Here is a 20,000-nt window from a genome sequence, read left to right as displayed (position 1 = left end):
TTTCCAATCTTTAGATGTGACATTGACCTCGTAAATGAACGAAAAGCACCACATTGCAATTATTTATATAAAAGAACAAACTTAAGCACAAATACTCGTAATTGTTTACGAACTCGACTCACTCGCCTTAGAAATTAGCACAAACAGTGGAGAGATTCTTATGCTGGGCGATTTCAACGTTCATATAGATAATAATAATAATAATATAATAATAATAAATAATATAATAATAATAATAATTAATAATAATAAAAAATAATAATAATAATAATAATAATAATAATAATAATAATAATAATAATAATAATATATAATAATAATAATAATAATAATAATAATAATAATAATAATAATTCAAGGATTTCTTGAAAACAGACAATGATTTGGATTCTCGGATACTCTGTAGAATGGTGTTCCATACAGTCGGACCAAAATGAGAAAAGGACCTTATTCCCGCCATTGTGCGAAACGGCCAAATGAGTAGTGTCATTGGAGGAACGCAAAGGTCGGGTTGTCGAATATTTCTTTAGGAATTCGGTGAGGTAGGGAGTGGCAGTGTTTTCCAGACAACGATAAACCAGGATACATGCTTTGAATTTGACCCTTTTCTCAACAGGCAGCCAGTGTAATCTTCGAAGAAAAGGTGTGGTAGAGCCAAACCTCCGCCTTCGAAAGACTAATCTGGCACCATTATTTTGGACCGTCTTGGCCGCTTGAGCTTATTTTCCAAGACACCAAAACAACAGAGCATTTCAGTAATCAAGCTTTAAAAATAAAAGAGAAAAGACAAATTTCTTGGTAACATCCTCAGAAAGGAAATGTCGAATAGATCCATTTTTTTTTTCAAATGACACATCATTGTCTTAATTTGATGATCCATCGACAGTTCAGTATCTAAGATGCTCCAAGATTTTGACCTTGTCAACGATATCTAGTGACACCTCACCCACTTTCAATTTCTTCTCGTTCCATAACCTTCTGTTCCCTACATACATTACTTCCGTTTTGTCATCATTCAACCTTAGCCTATTCCTACCCATCCAATCTCTTACACCCAGTACGCATTTGTCACATGTACTAATGATATTTTGTAAGTTTAAAGTACATTCAGATCCAAATAACTGGGTGTCATCAGCATATTGGTGGTAGGACAGGCCAAAGCCCCTGCTAACCTTTGAAAGTGGATGTATGTAGAGAACAAAAAGCACAGGTCCAAGAACTGACCCCTGTGGGACACCACATTCTAATGGAATTTGATCGGACTTCGAACTATTTACAACTACCATTTGTCGTCTATCTAATGAATAAGATTTACACAAACTGAGTGCCTTACCAGAAATGCCGAAAGCTATTTCTAACGCTTTTAACAGTAGGTAGTGATCGATAGTGTCAAAAGTTGATGATAAATCAAGAAGGCTAAGAAGTTTGCTGGAACCCTTATCGATGATTTGAAGATCATTTACAACCCAGACAAGAGCAGTTTCGGTCGAGTGGTTTTGTCTGTTGGCAGACTGAAATATTTCTTCCATGGACTTTATTGTAAGGTGAGTTAGAAGTTGTGTTAGGACCAGCTTTTCAACAATGTTTATAGAAAAGTAAAGTTGGAGATAGAACGATACTTTTTTAAAGATTTTCTTTGTCAAGATTAGCTTTTTTCAATAAGAGTTTATCGTACACAATTTTGTAGATATCAGGCACGACACTCAGTTTAAGTGATTTATTTATGATGAGAGTGACGGATGGTATTAATTCGTTTATGCATAAGTTTAAAATATCGTTTTTAATCGGATCTAACTCACAGCTTTTCGAAGCAGCTGAGAGAATACAGTCTATGACTTCACGCTCGCTGATTTCAGCAACCTGTGAGAGACCGTCACCCAAGAAAACAGTTCAAAATTTGCGTCCAATGGATAATTTTCTAATTCATTTCTGATCAATTTAATTTTTTCTTTGAAATATTTGTCAAAACAGAAAAAAAGCATTGTAATGTGTATCTTATTTGGGAAAAATGATACTTGTAATAGTTATAGTTATAATTAAGATATTGGAGAAATATAAGAATTCGAAGTGCCATTCCGTTTTCTAAATTATTCAATTTTCTAATGCTTTCACGACTATGTATAGGAACAAAAAGAGTTACTCGTGGCGAATGAAGCAGTATGTGTATAGAAATTATATGATAATTTTTTACGCTATTAAAACTGTTTGTCTTTGTTTTAAATCAGGAAGAGATGTAAATTTAAGACGAGAAAAGAAGCAATTATAGAGATAAAGAGTAGCAAACAGTTCATTCAGTAACACAGAAATCCGGATACAGTCACGCGTCATAGACCTTAAGGTGCTAAAAGACTTTGGGTGGTTGAGGTTGAGCCACAAAAGACACAACTGCTGGGCACAAGCGCATGATCCCGTATAAGAGGGAAGTACTCTAATGCCAACGGATATATACCTCCAATTACATACAAAGAGATGATTAACAATTGAAAAATCATTCTCCATAAAAGGAATTATACATTTTACTGCACCTTTCCGGTTAAGGATCTCAGAAAGGGTCAAACAATATAATTCCCAGACAATTCAATAAAGCAGCATGGAACTGAAAACAAACGTTGAGGAAGTAAAAACACGATGTATTGGGATTATATGCGTTTCTTAAGAGGTTGATTTATAATCCTATGATGCTGGTTCGAACAATGTGCTAATCATTCATGATTTCATGTTGAATTTTGAGAAGGAAATATTGAATTTACTTAAAAGTTAAGGAGAAATTTCAATTCAGCAGGTCCAGTTTCCTAGAGCGTATGATATTTTTCTTCTATCTGCTTTATTTCGAGAAATGTTTAACCTTTAATGTTACAAAAAAAAAAGTTACAAAAATAACCTTTTGTGTCACAGAATCGAAGGCTTTCTTGAAATCCAAATATATAATATCAAATTTGCATCTTTCATCAATACATTTTTGTAAAATCATGCATTACTTGCAATAAATAAGCTATGCAAGAGCGTTCCTTTCTAAATCCATGTGGACAATTATTTATCAATTGATTCATTTCAAGAAAAGTGACTATTTTCTCTTTAACTATACTCTCTAGAATGTTATAAAGAATACTCGTTCGACTTATTGCTAGATGGATCACATCGATCTCCCTTTTTAATATTGACGTAACATTTGCAAATTTCCAATATCAGAGAGTACCACTAGAAAGAGATTTGTTATATAAATAGCAGACAGGAAATGTTATTTCCTTTGCAAATTCCTTGAATATACTTGGGTGTATACCGTCAGGTTCCACGCTTTTATTTGTGTCAAGTTTCACTAATTTATTATAAACATCAACCTCATTCACCACAATACCGTTCAAACAAGAGTTAACAACTAGGCTATGAAAAATAGGCATATTATCAACATTTTCTTGTGCAAATACACTTGAATAAAATGTATTAAAACATCTGCCTTTATTTTATCATTATCCGTTTTACAGCCGTCTGGGGTAGTCAGTTTCCTAATACGGTTTTTAACTTGAAGTTTACCATTAACATACCTCCAAAACCCTTTTACATTTAACGTACTCTCTGTCGCAATTTTTTCTCAAATGATTTAATCTTTTGTTTAAAACAAGTTTTGTCATATTTCTATTTGCACCATAGGTTTGAAAATTTTCTTTAGATTTATACTTTAAATTTTTAAAATATAATCTACGAAAATCATAGAGGTTTCTTAGATACCTTAAGGATCTAATGGAATGACACTTGACTTGTCATTTTTGCAGGTCAAAGATTTGAGACACATTGTGGCAGATGAGTCCTTGAAAAGAGTCTTTACTTACATTAAGTCACCATACTTCAGGGTTGTCTCTGACCGAGCAAATCTATAATTGCGTCTTAAGGATTACATCTCGTTTCACTTACAAACTCAGTACCGCTCATTGTTTGAGACCGACCGTAAAGCTTATTTCGTGAATATGTTGCTATATAGAAACATATCAGAATCCTCCTCCTCCTCCTCCTCCTCCTCCTCCTCCTCCTCCTCCTCCTCCTCCTCCTCCTCCTCCTGCTCCTCCACCTCCTCCTCCTCCCCCTCATTATCATCATCATCATCATCATCATCATCATCATCATCATCATCATCATCATCATAATAATAATAATAATAATAAATGTACATTTATATAGCGCTTATGCCGAAGTTTCGAAGCGCTTCACATTGACCATTAGTAAAAAAAAAAACATTACACACTGCATATTCGGACATCCGAACAAAAGCTCACACGCATCCAATTACACACACACACACTCACACACATAAACACTCAAACACACACACACACACACATCCATATACACACTGTATATAAGTATATTACTCACACACGCACAAACACATACGTATATACATTTACTACTACACTTAGTGTCTCCTCCTCCTCCTCCTCAATATCATAATAATAATAATAATAATAATAATAATAATATAATAATAATAATAATAATAATAATAATAATAATAATAATAATAATAATAATAATAATAATAATAATATAATAAATAATAATAATAATAATAATAATAATATAATAATAATAATAATAATAATAATAATAATAATAATAATAATAATAATAATAAATGTACATATATTTAAATTCATATTTATATTTGTTATAATGTATATTTATATATTTCCATTTAAATTGGAATAGACACTAATTTATTATCCCCATTATCATGATCACTATGAGCAGCAGCAGCAAAATTTATAACAATAATAATAACAACAAAGCAACAAAAAAACGATAAGATTAACAACATCACCACCACCAAAAACAACACCAACAGCGCACAATACTTAATATATACAAGCAATTTGAGATGATTTTATTGAAAAAAACCGTCCACTAGATTACCAACATTGAGCAAATGTTATCAAGTGCTTTAAGCATTCTGATAATAATATGGATAAATGTTATTCAAATGTAGTATTTACAACCCTCGTCAAAACAATCAGATAATCCTTAAAATCACATCAATATCTTAATATGATTGCCATGGTAAATATATTTCTATTATTCTCCCGTACCATGACAAATGATAGTTTTACTACTAGTAGTAGGCATCCTTCCGTCTCGAGAGACGATGGTTTGCGCCCTGTATGACTTTAGTCTCATCAGTCTTGTTGAGAGCAACGACGGGTGTGACTCAGCAGACCAATCCTTGCATGGCAGTCTCTACCGCAGTTGTTGCACACATAGTTTGACTGTGCGCTTGGTATTTGGATTTGCTGCCTCTCTTTCCTCCTTGCTCTCCTCTCCTTAAACTTCGTCTTTCTCCTCTCCTCACCTCTCTTCACTCCCTCCATCACCGCATATCTCCAGCCGCTGCGGTCGTCAGCAAGCGACTCCCAGGTGTTTGAGTCGATGCCTGTCAATTTCATGTCTCGTTTGCAGACATCATAGAAGCGCAGAGCTGGACGGCCAGTTGGTCGTCGTCCAGAAGCTAGTTCACCGTACATGATGTCTTTGGGTATGCGTCCATTGTCCATCCTGTGTACGTGACCAAGCCATCGCAAACGTCGCTGGCAGAGCATGAGATGCATACTGAGGGAGTTAGCTCTTTCTAGCACTGCATTGTTAGTGAGTCTGTCCTGCCACCTGATGCCGAGAATTCGTCATAGACAGCGAATGTGGAAGTTTTCCAGGCGGTTCTCCTGTCTGGCATATGTTGTCCAGGATTCACTGCCATACAGTAGGCTACTGAGTACACATGACTGGTATACTCTGAGTTTGGTGTTCAAAGTGAGTTGGTTGTTGGTCCACACTCTCTTGCTCAGTTGTGCCATGACAGCGGCAGCTTTGGCGATGCGCTTGTCTAATTCTGCATCAAGTGAGAGGTTGCTGGTGATGGTTGTGCCCAGGTATGTGAAGTGATCAGTGACTTCTAGCTCCTCGTTGTCAATGTAAATTGCTGGTATAGAGGGGACATCCTGACACATTACATTTGTTTTCTTGATGCTGATCGTCAGCCCGAATTCCCTGCATGCGTGGGAAAACCTGTCCATCAGCCGCTGAAGGTCTTCCTCGGTATGCGCGCATAGAGCTGCATCATCTGCAAATAGCATTTCCCTTATGAGGACTGTGCGGACCTTGGTCTTTGCTCTCAGCCGTGCCAGATTGAACAGCTTCCCATCACTTCTGGTGTGTAAGTGGACTCCTTCTGAGGACTCTTTGAATGCGAACTTCAGCAGTAAGGAGAAAAATATACCAAACAAAGTCGGTGCGAGGACACAGCCTTGTTTCACACCGCTGCGCATGGGGAAGGGTTCAGAGGCTCCACCGTCGTAGTTAATGGTGCCCTTCATGTCGTCGTGGAAGGAGGCAATGATGCTAAGCTGCTGAGGAGGACAGCCAATCTTCTTTAGCAGCTGGAAAAGGCCCTTCCTGCTAACAAGGTCAAATGCCTTTGTCAGGTCAATAAATGCAATGTAGAGGGGCATCTGCTGTTCTCTGCATTTCTCCTGAAGCTGACGTACTGAGAAGATCATGTCCACTGTCGACCTCTTGGCTCTGAAGCCACACTGCGACTCTGGGTAGATACGTTCGGCGAGGACTTGCAGTCGAGCGAGGACAACGCGCGCAAAGACTTTACCCACAATGCTCAGTAGAGAGATTCCCCTATAGTTATTACAGTCGCTACGGTCTCCCTTGTTTTTGTAGAGGGTGATAATCTTGGCATCACGCATATCCTGGGGTACCTTGCCTTCTCTCCAGCAAAGACACAGGAGTTTATGTAGTGGTTCCAAGATAATACTAATTACTAATACTATTACTACTACTACTACTACTACTACTACTACTACTACTACTACTACTACTACTACTACTACTACTATTACTACTACTACTACTACTACTACTACTACTACTAATAATAATAATAATAATAATAATAATAATAATAAATAATAATAATAATAATAATAATAATAATAATAATGTATTTCTATACCGCCTGACCATCCACTTAAAAGTGCTCTGCAGTGCTTTATTCAGTCTTATTCAATTTGGGCTGACAACATTTACCTTAGTAATCTCTGGATTAATATCAAGATGCACATATATGCAGGCCTGAAATCCTAACGCAATCATAAGCTTAATTTAAAATTGTTGTTATTGACAATTTTTATATTGGTCTGATTGAATTTCCATTACAACCATTAGTAGGGGGAATTAGGCTAAAACCGTGCAAATGCGGGTTGAAAGCATGAAAATTTGCACACAGTTTGCTAAGACCCATAGAAAAAACATCTGATATAGAACCACTCTGGCAATCAATTATAACGTATCGGTTTAAGGCCTAAGATTTTACCTATTACAGCTATATTAAACAAGGGAAATAACTGCGTAAAAATAATATTTTCTTCATATTCATTGTATTAGGGAAAATTAGGCTAAAACCGTGCACATTGGGGTTGAAATCCTGAAAATTGGCATATAGGTAGCTATGACCCGTATAAATAACACCTGATATAGAACCACTCTGGCAATTTCTCAGAACAGTGCATTTTTAGCACTTTTATTTTTTCCTATATAGCATTACTTATCCGAGGAAATAACGACAATACAATGTGTGTTCTAAAACTTTAAATACACCGGTAACCATTTACGGTAGCTAACTGGTGGTTATTTCGTGTTGTAACTAGTAGATAAAAGCGAGAGAGGGGGGAGAGGGAGGGAGCAGGAGAGAGAGGGGGAGAGAGAGAGAGAGAGAGAGAGAGAGAGAGAGAGAGAGAGAGAGAGCAGAGAGAGAGGAGAGAGGAGAGAGAGAGAGAGAATTTTACTCATTACTGTACTAACCTAACTAGTAGATAAAATAGGGAGAGGAGGGAGAGGGGGGAGAGGAGTGAGCGGGAGAGACGGAGAGAGAGAGGAGAGAGAGAGAGAGAGAGAGAGAGAGAGAGAGAGAGAAGAGAGAATTTTACTCATTACTGTACTGACCTAACACCCCCCCCCCCTCCCCCCACCCCCCCATACACACACACCCTTCATCTACACAAGTCCGTGCAAGGCAAAACGGGACCTTAAACACTTGCATCGGGTGCCGATACATTCTCTCTTACATGAACATTTGATGAGTTTTTGGGACATTTTTGACAATTCTGGAAATAAGCTCCACAGTGGTTCATGTCGATCGTCGTATTTGTTGCAGGGTTCTCTGTTAGCAAAAGCTCGACTTCTTTCAAGAACTGTGACATCATGATTATCATCAGCAGTGACATCTTTTAAAGCTTGTTTTTTAAAGTATCGTGCATGACAAATTTTATGGTATAGGGCGGTAGTGTGCCTCCTGAGCGACTAAATCTCCTCCGGCAATAAATGACAACATATCAGAATCTTTTATAGATAACGCTATTTCACGGATATTTTCTTCCATATCTGTTGTCATTACAGAATTGAGTACTCCGATGCTATGTTTTTACAAAAAAGCACTTTTGTTTATTATAGCCAATCTCTAATTTTGAACGTTGTCTCATTATTCTCGTGGGTTGCGAAATATATTCATTCGGTGACTCCTCCAGTCAAATGACGAAGTTTGGAATTCTTGTATGGCAATTCTTTTAGATTTCTTTAATTCTATCCCCCTAATTTTGTTGGCATTAAATTTTACACGACAATACTTATGCCACTTAGCATCATTTTGTTTTAAGCTTTCAATAATCTCATTTCTTTCTCATGAATTAAAGACATAGATACATCCAACTTGTTTTCATCACAAAACAAAGAATTGAATTGTGTTAAATCTTCAAAAAGAGTTTCATAGCCTTGCCCGTTGTCATACCTCCTCGACTTAGAGGGACATTATAAACGGTAAATAACGTAAAGTAAATAACTTGCCACAATACAGCATCATAGTGGTTAATGATGATGATAATGATGATAATTATAGCAATGAAAGTGGTATGCTTACTCTTTACTGTCATCAAGTTTGACCGAAATAGGTTTTAACTCACGTAAAATGATTATAGCAGTATTTTTGGAAAGAAAAGAAAACAGGAGGGGAGAAGGAGCACTGTCCTTTGTCAACACCGGTTATCGGCATTTATTGAGCAGTGTTCTGCTAGTCTGTTTTGCTCATCTTCCCGTCTGCCCGTCCGTTTTAGAGCAATTGATTATACTTATTAAATCAGATGCAGAAAAAAATCTCATATTATAGAATATTGCTCCCTTGACGTCCTTTAAAACAAGTGAAATTGAATAGTATTTACGATTAAATAATTTGTATGGTTCGTGAATCGAAAGTAAAGGGAAAGGAAAACATCCGCTTCGACGCTAAAAATAGTCACCAATGGAATCCAAAGGATGACGTAAAACAACCTTTGGTCGGCTTGCCTCGAATTTTTACACAATAAAAATGAAAGAAATTATTGTCGTCCATTTCAAAATTTTCTAATCTTAAAAACCTTGTATCTCAACTAATACTGATCTCTCAGAGTGGTTCTATATCATAAATTATAGGGTTTTTCATATTTTACATCATATGTAATTTTCATGCTTTCAACCCTGTTTGCACAATTCAAGGGTTTTTTGGACCTAATTCCCCCTACTACATGAGACCATATCAATTTGGTTTATCAGACCTGCAAATAAGTACACACTTTTTAAGATGATGTCAGCTTTTTTTTTTTAATTTAATTTTTTTTTAAAGGTCAATATACCTATACCAGTTTATAATCGTATTTAAAAGACGGAGATAATTCTAAATTGGCAAAGCAACGACAAACATTGGGTTTCTCCCATTCCTGAGGTTAAAGAAAAAAAAGGGGAAAAAAGAAAGATGGTATCAGCTTTGTCAGAAGAAGAAGAAGAAGAGAAGAAGAAGAAGAAGAAGAAGAAGAAGAAGAAGAAGAAGAAGAGAAGAAGAAGAAGAAGAAGAGAAGAAGAAGAAGAAGAAGAAGAAGAAGAAGAAGAGAAGAAGAAGAAGAAGAAGAAGAAGAAGAAGAAGAAGAAGAAGAAGAAGAAGAAGAAGAAGAAGAAGAAGAAGAGAAGAAGAAGAAGAAGAAAGAAGAAGAAGAAGAAGAACAAGAACAAGAACAAGAAGAACAAGAAGAAGAAGAAGAAGAAGAAGAAGAAGAAGAAGAAGAAGAAGAAGAAGAAGAAGAAGAAGAAGAAAAATTAAACTGGTGCGTTTAAATCCATCTATATAGTATATATCATCCCCAACCCAGCGCGTCCACAGGTGGCGGATCGTGGAACGGCCTACAGATCCTGATCTATAGGTTAGCTGTAAAGCCGCGGACCAACTGGCGATAGTCGTGGAGAGTGAGGTTGGGTAGTCTGGCAGCACAGCTACACATACAAAATGCCTCATATACTCTATGAAGGGACTATCAAGGTGAATGGGAGGCGCCTTAAAACCTGCCAAATGCTCCCACTGCCTTGTGGGTTATGACCGGGAGGTCAAAAGGCTATGGAGTAAACCAGATAAAAATCCGTCAGAAGGCAACGGGAAACCACTGACGTATCATCCCAAGATCGTCATGATGTCCGTCCAAGCGAATCTAGTCAACGACGTCAATGGATGTTTTTCGAGCAACTCGATTACAGCCTCGTCCGGTAGAGATAGTCATGCAGGTGAACAGGTGACTCTCGACCGTCATCCAGCTACTGTGCACCACCAAACATTACGAACAGCAACATGGAATGTAAGAAGTCTGTACCAGAAAGGAAAATTAGCAAATGTAGTTATGGAAATGAAGAGATTGAATATCAATGTTTTAGGATTATCAGAAGTTAGATGGAAAGGAGCAGGAGAACTTAATTATGATGACTGTAAAATTATATACTCAGGAGGAGGAGAACACCAAAGGGGAGTTGGAATTATACTAGATAATAAAACGGCGCGAGCAGTCAAAGGATTCTGGCCCATATCAGACAGAGTAATGGCAATCAAACTACAAGCAAAACCTTTTGATTTTGATATTTTACAAATATACGCCCCAACCACCAGTCACGATGATGAAGAAGTGGAAAATTTCTATCAACAAATAGATAAAGCAATGCATCAGTTTAAGTCTTCAGACATAAAACTCATCATGGGCGATTTTAATGCCAAGGTGGGCCGAGAAAGAATAGAAGATATTGTGGGCCCACATGGTCTGGGAGACAAAAATGACAGAGGTGATCGTCTTATTCAATGGTGCCGTCAACATGATCTGACAATCACAAATACTTGGTCAACAAACCACAATAGAAGGAAGTGGACATGGAAAAGTCCTGGAGATGGAGTGAGAAACCAAATAGATTACATACTCATCAGCAAACGTTTCCGAAACTCGGTTTTGTATGCCAAATCTATGCCGGGGGCTGACTGTAACAGCGATCATATACCTGTGCTATGCCCCATACGAGTTAAATTGAAAATCTGCAAAAGAGCAAAGGCTAAACCTAAATACCAACTAGACATTCTCCGGGAGGAACAGAAGATACAAGAAAAATTTGAACTATCAGTAAGAAACAAGTTTGAAGTGCTTGGAGAACTAACAGATATAGAAGAGAAATATGAGCAGTTTAAAGACAGTGTTGCTGCATCATTAGAAGAAAATGTTCCAACCACACTTAAGTTGCAGAAGAAGAAATGGATTACTCCAGAGATATTAGAATTAATGAATGAGAGAAGAAAGGCCAAAAATCAGGAAGAAAAATACAAGACTCTGAACAGGCAGATAAAAAGAAAATGCAACGAAGCTAAAGAAGACTGGATAAATGAACAATGTCACTATATAATGTCCTGCAAAGAAAAAAATGGCAAATTCTTCCATCAGAAAATCAAAGAAGTGACAAACAAAACTAAATCAGGTGCTAAAAGTGGATGCATCAAAGACAAGCGTGGAAACACCATCATGGACAAAGACTGCATTCTAAACAGATGGTCAGAATATATTGAAGAACTTTTTTTTGATAATCGAGGAGAAATGCCTATGATAAAAGAACTGGAAGGGCCTTCTATAATGAAAGATGAAGTTAGGAACGTCATGAAAAGCATGAAAAATGGAAAAGCTGCAGGACCTGATGCCATAACAATTGAAGCCTTGACTGGCCTGGGTGAATGGGGGATTGAATTCATCACAAACCTTCTAAATCACCCTCCCCCCAAACCCCCCCCCCATACAAACCCCCCCTTCATCTTCAAAAAGTCCGTGCAAGGCAAAAAAAGGGGGCCTTAAACACTTGGCCCAAGGGGGCCGAACCCCCTTTTTTCTCTTACAGGAAAAATTTGATGAATTTTTTTTTTTTTAAAATTTTTGGCCCAAATTTTGGAAATAAGCTTTCCCCAAATGGGTTCATGTCATCGCCCTAAATTTTTTGCAGGGTTTTTTTTTTGTTAGCAAAAACCGGGCTTCCCTTTTAAGAACTGGGACATCATGATTATCAAAAACCCGTGACTTTTTTTAAAGCTTTTTTTTAAAGTACGTTTCATGAAAATTTTTTGGTTTAGGGCGGGAGGGTCCTCCTGAGCGACTAAATCTCCTCCGGCAATAAATGACAACATATAGAATCTTTTATTTGATAACGCTTTTTTTCACGGTTTTTTTCTTCCATTTGTTTTTCATTTCAGAATTTAGTACTCCCGATGCTATGTTTTTTAAAAAAGCAAATTTTTTTTATTATGCCAAACTCTAAATTTTTTAAAGTTTCTCTTTTTTCTGTGGGTTGCGAAATATATTCATTCGGTGACCCCCTCCCGGGCAAAATGACGAAGTTTTGGAATTCTTTATGGAAAATTTTTTTAGATTTTTTTTTAATTCTAAAACCCCCAAAATTTTTTTGGCATTAAAATTTTTCACGACAAAAACTTTTTGCCACTTAGCATCATTTTGTTTTAAAACTTTAATAATTTCATTTCTTTTTTCATGAATTAAAGACATTGAAACATCCCAAATTGTTTTCCCTCACAAAACAAAGAAAATTTATTTGTTTAAAAAACCAAAAAAAAGTTTTTATAGCCTTTCCCGTTGTCATACCTCCTCGACTTAGAGGGACATTATAAACGGTAAATAACGTAAAGTAAATAACTTGCCACAATACAGCATCATAGTGGTTAATGATGATGATAAATGATGATAATTATATGCAATGAAAGTAGTAAGCTTACTCATTACTGTCATCAAGTTGACCGAAATAGGTTTTAAACTCACGTAAAATGATTCTAGCAGTATTTTTGGAAAGAAAAGAAAACAGGAGGGGGAGAAGGAGCACTGTCCTTTGTCAACACCGGTTATCGGCATTTATTGAGCAGTGTTCTGCTAGTCTGTTTTGCTCATCTTCCCGTCTGCCCGTCGTTTTAGAGCAATTGATTATACTTATTAAATCAGATGCAGAAAAAAATCTCATATTATAGAATATTGCTTCCCTTGACGTCCTTTAAAACAAGTGAAATTGAATAGTATTTACGATTAAATAATTTGTATGGTTCGTGAATCGAAAGTAAAGGGAAAGGAAAACATCCGCTTCGACGCTAAAAATAGTCACCAATGGGAATCCAAAGGATGACGTAAAACAACCTTTGGTCGGCTTGCCTCGAATTTTTACACAATAAAAATGAAAGAAATTATTAGTCGTCCATTTCAAAATTTTCTAATCTTAAAAACCTTGTATCTCAACTAATACTGATCTCTCAGAGTGGTTCTATATCATAAATTATAGGGTTTTTCATATTTTACATCATATGTAATTTTCATGCTTTCAACCCTGTTTGCACAATTCAAGGGTTTTTTGGACCTAATTCCCCTACTACATGAGACCATATCAATTTGGTTTATCAGACCTGCAAATAAGTACACACTTTTTTAAGATGATGTCAGCTTTTTTTTTTTAATTTAATTTTTTTTTAAAGGTCAATATACCTATACCAGTTTATAATCGTATTTAAAAGACGGAGATAATTCTAAATTGGCAAAGCAACGACAAACATTGGGTTTCCTCCATTCCTGAGGTTAAAGAAAAAAAAGGGAAAAAAGAAAGATGGTATCAGCTTTGTCAGAAGAAGAAGAAGAAGAGAAGAAAGAAGAAGAAGAAGAAGAAGAAGAAGAAGAAGAAGAGAAGAAGAAGAAGAAAAGAAGAAGAAGAAGAAGAAGAAGAGAAGAAGAAGAAGAGAAGAAGAGAAGAAGAAGAAGAAGAAGAAGAAGAAAAAAGAAGAAGAAGAAGAAGAAGAAGAAGAAGAAGAAGAGAAGAAAGAAGAAGAAGAAGAAGAAGAAGAAAAGAACAAGAACAAGAACAAGAGAAGAAGAAGAAGAAGAAGAAGAAGAAGAAGAAGAAGAAGAAGAAGAAGAAGAAGAAGAAAAATTAAACTGGTGCGTTTAAATCCATCTATATAGTATATATCATCCCCAACCCAGCGCGTCCACAGGTGGCGGATCGTGGAACGGCCTACAGATCCTGATCTATAGGTTAGCTGTAAAGCCGCGGACCAACTGGCGATAGTCGTGGAGAGTGAGGTTGGGTAGTCTGGCAGCACAGCTACACATACAAAATGCCTCATATACTCTATGAAGGGACTATCAAGGTGAATGGGAGGCGCCTTAAAACCTGCCAAATGCTCCACTGCCTTGTGGGTTATGACCGGGAGGTCAAAAGGCTATGGAGTAAACCAGATAAAAATCCGTCAGAAGGCAACGGGAAACCACTGACGTATCATCCCAAGATCGTCATGATGTCCGTCCAAGCGAATCTAGTCAACGACGTCAATGGATGTTTTTCGAGCAACTCGATTACAGCCTCGTCCGGTAGAGATAGTCATGCAGGTGAACAGGTGACTCTCGACCGTCATCCAGCTACTGTGCACCACCAAACATTACGAACAGCAACATGGAATGTAAGAAGTCTGTACCAGAAAGGAAAATTAGCAAATGTAGTTATGGAAATGAAGAGATTGAATATCAATGTTTTAGGATTATCAGAAGTTAGATGGAAAGGAGCAGGAGAACTTAATTATGATGACTGTAAAATTATATACTCAGAGGAGGAAACACCAAAGGGAGTTGGAATTATACTAGATAATAAAACGGCGCGAGCAGTCAAAGGATTCTGGCCCATATCAGACAGAGTAATGGCAATCAAACTACAAGCAAAACCTTTTGATTTTGATATTTTACAAATATACGCCCCAACCACCAGTCACGATGATGAAGAAGTGGAAAATTTCTATCAACAAATAGATAAAGCAATGCATCAGTTTAAGTCTTCAGACATAAAACTCATCATGGGCGATTTTAATGCCAAGGTGGGCCGAGAAAGAATAGAAGATATTGTGGGCCCACATGGTCTGGGAGACAAAAATGACAGAGGTGATCGTCTTATTCAATGGTGCCGTCAACATGATCTGACAATCACAAATACTTGGTCAACAAACCACAATAGAAGGAAGTGGACATGGAAAAGTCCTGGAGATGGAGTGAGAAACCAAATAGATTACATACTCATCAGCAAACGTTTCCGAAACTCGGTTTTGTATGCCAAATCTATGCCGGGGGCTGACTGTAACAGCGATCATATACCTGTGCTATGCCCCATACGAGTTAAATTGAAAATCTGCAAAAGAGCAAAGGCTAAACCTAAATACCAACTAGACATTCTCCGGGAGGAACAGAAGATACAAGAAAAATTTGAACTATCAGTAAGAAACAAGTTTGAAGTGCTTGGAGAACTAACAGATATAGAAGAGAAATATGAGCAGTTTAAAGACAGTGTTGCTGCATCATTAGAAGAAAATGTTCCAACCACACTTAAGTTGCAGAAGAAGAAATGGATTACTCCAGAGATATTAGAATTAATGAATGAGAGAAGAAAGGCCAAAAATCAGGAAGAAAAATACAAGACTCTGAACAGGCAGATAAAAAGAAAATGCAACGAAGCTAAAGAAGACTGGATAAATGAACAATGTCACTATATAATGTCCTGCAAAGAAAAAAATGGCAAATTCTTCCATCAGAAAATCAAAGAAGTGACAAACAAAACTAAATCAGGTGCTAAAAGTGGATGCATCAAAGACAAGCGTGGAAACACCATCATGGACAAAGACTGCATTCTAAACAGATGGTCAGAATATATTGAAGAACTTTTTTTTGATAATCGAGGAGAAATGCCTATGATAAAAGAACTGGAAGGGCCTTCTATAATGAAAGATGAAGTTAGGAACGTCATGAAAAGCATGAAAAATGGAAAAGCTGCAGGACCTGATGCCATAACAATTGAAGCCTTGACTGGCCTGGGTGAATGGGGGATTGAATTCATCACAAACCTTCTAAATCAAGTGTATGACACAGGAAAAATGCCAACTGATATGAAACGATCCATTTTTATAGCACTACCAAAAAAGCCAGGGGCAGTTGATTGTGAACAACACAGAACTATTAGCCTAATGAGCCACCTCACAAAAATTCTTTTGAAGATAATTTTACTAAGAATAAGAAATAAAATACGACCTGAAATTGGGGAGATGCAATTTGGTTTTGTTGAGGACAAGGGTACCAGAAATGGAATATTCACATTATCAATGCTGATGGAAAGATGTATTGAAGTAAATAAAGATCTGTATATGTGTTTCATCGACTATTCAAAAGCCTTTGATAAAGTACAACACGAAAAACTATTCAAAATTCTATCATCCTTGGACATTGATGGTAAAGATTTAAGAATATTACGGAATTTGTACTGGGAACAAGAAGCAGCAATGCGTGTTGACAATGAACTAAGCAGTTTTACACCTATTAGAAGAGGAGTTAGGCAGGGGTGTGTTTTGTCTCCAGATTTATTCAACCTCTATAGTGAAATGATATTAAGAGATATCGAACATAAGAAGGGGGTGTGTATTGGAGGAAAGAATGTAACAAATCTGAGGTATGCAGATGATACGGTTCTACTGGCAGAATCTGAACATGAACTACAAGAATTACTGGATGTTGTAGTCAGGAGTAGTGAAAATATGGGACTGGAACTGAATATATCTAAAACAGAATGTATGACGGTATCTAAAAATAATAACCCACCAGCCTGTGTAATAACAAGCAGAGGACAAACAATACAACAAGTTGAATGTTTCAAATATTTAGGCTTCAATGTAACATCCAATGGAAAATCAGATTGTGAAATAAAGAAAAGAATAGGTATGGCGAAGAATGCATTCAACCAGCTGCATACAATTATGAAAAACAGGAATATTAGCATGAAAACAAAAATCAAAGTCCTGGATTGCTATGTACTGTCTGTGCTGCTATATGGTTGTGAGAGCTGGACCATAAACAAGACCATGGTTAAAAGACTGGAGGCAGTGGAAATGTGGTTTTACAGAAGAATGATGAGGGTGTCATGGATGGAAAGGAAAAGAAATGAAGAAATTTTAGAAATGGCAAACAGAAAAAGATCACTGATAACAAAAATCATCAAACGCCAAATGGAATTTTTAGGACACATTATCCGCCACCCTGGTTTGGAAATACTCGCCTTGACTGGAAAGATGAATGGAAAAAGAATAAGAGGAAGACAAAGAATAACGTATTTGAAAGGGATAAGAACTTGGACAGATGAAGCTGAGAAAGGTGGCGCTGCTTTAATAGAATTGGCAAGAGATAGATCAGCTTGGCGGAAGATGACCTCCGACGTCTGCTTCAGATATGGAACTACATGAGATGAGATAGTATGAATTAAATTTTGTTGATATTTAAACCCGACCGAATTGAAACAATGTTTTTTCAGTGTACTGCATGATTCCATTTACTGCTTCCTCTAACAAACCTGGATTCTAACATGTTAACTGTCGTACTCTAAAAAAAACATGTATTTCAGAATTTCGCCTCAAACCTTGTCCTTCAAATATCGATCGATTTAAATGACCCTCATCTTGACAAAAACTCTCAAACCTAGAACTTCGCGAAGCCCCAGGTTTGAGAGTTTGTGCCAAGATGAGAGTAGATTTAAATCGACCAAAATTGGAGGACGAGTTTTCTGGCCAATTGTTTAAATACATATTTTTCAAGAGTACGGCAGTTAACTGGTTAAATTGCCCCAGCCCCCCCCCCTCCCCCCCCCCCCCCCCCCCCCCCCCCCCCCCTCCCCCCCCTCCCCCTCCCCACGCTGAATGTCAACCGGCGCCTGGAGGTACAGGCCGGAAATTAATTTCTACTTAAGCCGATGATACTAACAGAACATCCCCTGTCTCGTCAAAGTAATCTTTCTGTTATTTTGGCATTTGGCTAGTGTAACAAGTGGTCTCGATTTAATCTTGAACCGGGGATAATTTTGTTCATTGTTCTAGAAAATGTCTTTTCCGTTTGTTATGTTTTTGTTTTCATTGTTATGTGTGTGTGTGGGGGGGGGGGTTAAGTTATATTGAGGTGAGATTAAGTCCCATTGATATGTGTTGGTAACTTTTATCATCATCTTCATCATCATTTTAATTGATCGACATTTCAAGTAAATGTTTTCTGATATAAATGACTAAATGGATCTGGACATAGTAGGGCAGACTTGTGACTCAATAGTAGAGTTTACAGTTGTGTAACTCTAATATAACTATTGATTAAAATTATACATCTCCTCAAAGAAAAAATTATGTGGCTTAGCAAGAAATAATTAATCCAAAATGCCCATGTAGAGTTTTGTTATTACGACCATTTCAGTGCCCTCCTATATACAGTTCTGTTTAAGATTTCAGGTTTCTTTTTACAAAGAAAAGAAACCATGATTTGTCCAACTTGTCACAGTAACGATTGTTCACGTTTATTTTATTAAAGTTTTATTTTAGTAAGAACTGAGTTCATCTCACTCCAGTTATATTTCGGTAGGCTTAGAAAAAATTTACCTTCTAATATTAGATCAGCTTTCCTTTAATAGCCTTCTCTTTGAATTAACTTCAAATTAGTACCTTCTACCTTCTGTCACGTGGCCACTTATTATATAAAAGCTGATCGATCTAATCTTCCTCACTCACTTCTCTCAATAACCTATGCCCTGCTAGCCATATTATTCCACTCCTCATATTATCTATGTTTATGAGATTTATATCTTACTCTCGGGACTTTGTGGAATACTTCACTAGTTTTGATTTCCGCCCCCAAGACGTCGGAGCTTCCTTTGTCACCTTTGCCAGTTCAGTCACTGTCAAGAATTTATCAAGCCTGGGCCCGTCGGAGGAATAACTGCAACTACTCTCCAACTGGAAGTGGTACCACACAAGTCCGCCCGCAATATCTAACATTATCATCATCTCATCAAGATTTCATAAGACACGTAAATATCATTATATTCTCATTTGTAACTGTGATCACCATTCATTTATCAGAAGACTCATTTAATTAAATTGCATCTTTCTATTCATATCATCTTAAACAAATCGTCATTTGTTCTTTATTATTAAAAGTAACTAGTAAATTCTGGGGGCCTTATTCTTCATATCTTTATTTTATGCCTGTAGTTGAGTTACCTCTCAAGCACTCATTTAGACCAAGACACAACTCTTGAGAGTATTCATAATTTCCCTCATCCCCTCTATCTGGTTTTGGGTAAGGATGGACCAGCTTGTCGGAAAGTGGTATTCAAACTATATTAATAAAAAAAAAAAACAACATCGTTTGTTATTCGCGCTTTAAGAAACGATATTTATTCCCCCTCTAGAAGACACATAACACTAATGAAATAATATATTTTAATACAAATGTAATCTTTAGGATTTAGATCAATACGACTTAACTCTCTCCTTACCAGCCTTTTCAGAATTTCCCCAAAATATTCTCACCCACCCCAACCCAACACAAAAAATGATATCTTTAATCAAACAAAATAGCAACAAGTACTTTCTATACCTAAAACACTGTTCAGTAATATGAGCTCTACACCAAAGTGTCAAGTTTTTATAGCTATAGCAACAACAAAAATAATAATAATTTTTTTTTTTAATTCTTAAAGTTTTATGACGTAAAACTGGAATCCTTGCTGGTTACATCGGAAATATT

General features: G+C 36.7%; 1 protein-coding gene and 1 long non-coding RNA gene across 1 annotated transcript in view; one reads left to right on the top strand and one right to left on the bottom strand.

Moving 5' to 3' along the window:
• Positions 1-20,000, top strand: part of LOC144978783 (uncharacterized) — a 429,130-nt gene that overhangs the window by 250,278 nt on the left and 158,852 nt on the right.
• The window catches only part of LOC144978767 (orexin/Hypocretin receptor type 1-like), a gene marked incomplete in the record, with an annotated part of 367,308 nt that overhangs the window by 213,532 nt on the left and 133,776 nt on the right, over positions 1-20,000 (bottom strand).

Source organism: Berghia stephanieae, chromosome 1 (genome assembly GCF_034508935.2).
Source record: "Berghia stephanieae isolate SIO BIC M18660-M18661 chromosome 1, UCSD_Bste_1.3, whole genome shotgun sequence".
In the NCBI taxonomy this organism is placed as follows: domain Eukaryota; kingdom Metazoa; phylum Mollusca; class Gastropoda; order Nudibranchia; family Aeolidiidae; genus Berghia; species Berghia stephanieae.
Note: the sequence above shows the minus strand (reverse complement) of the source record. Positions and strands in the feature narration are given on the sequence as shown.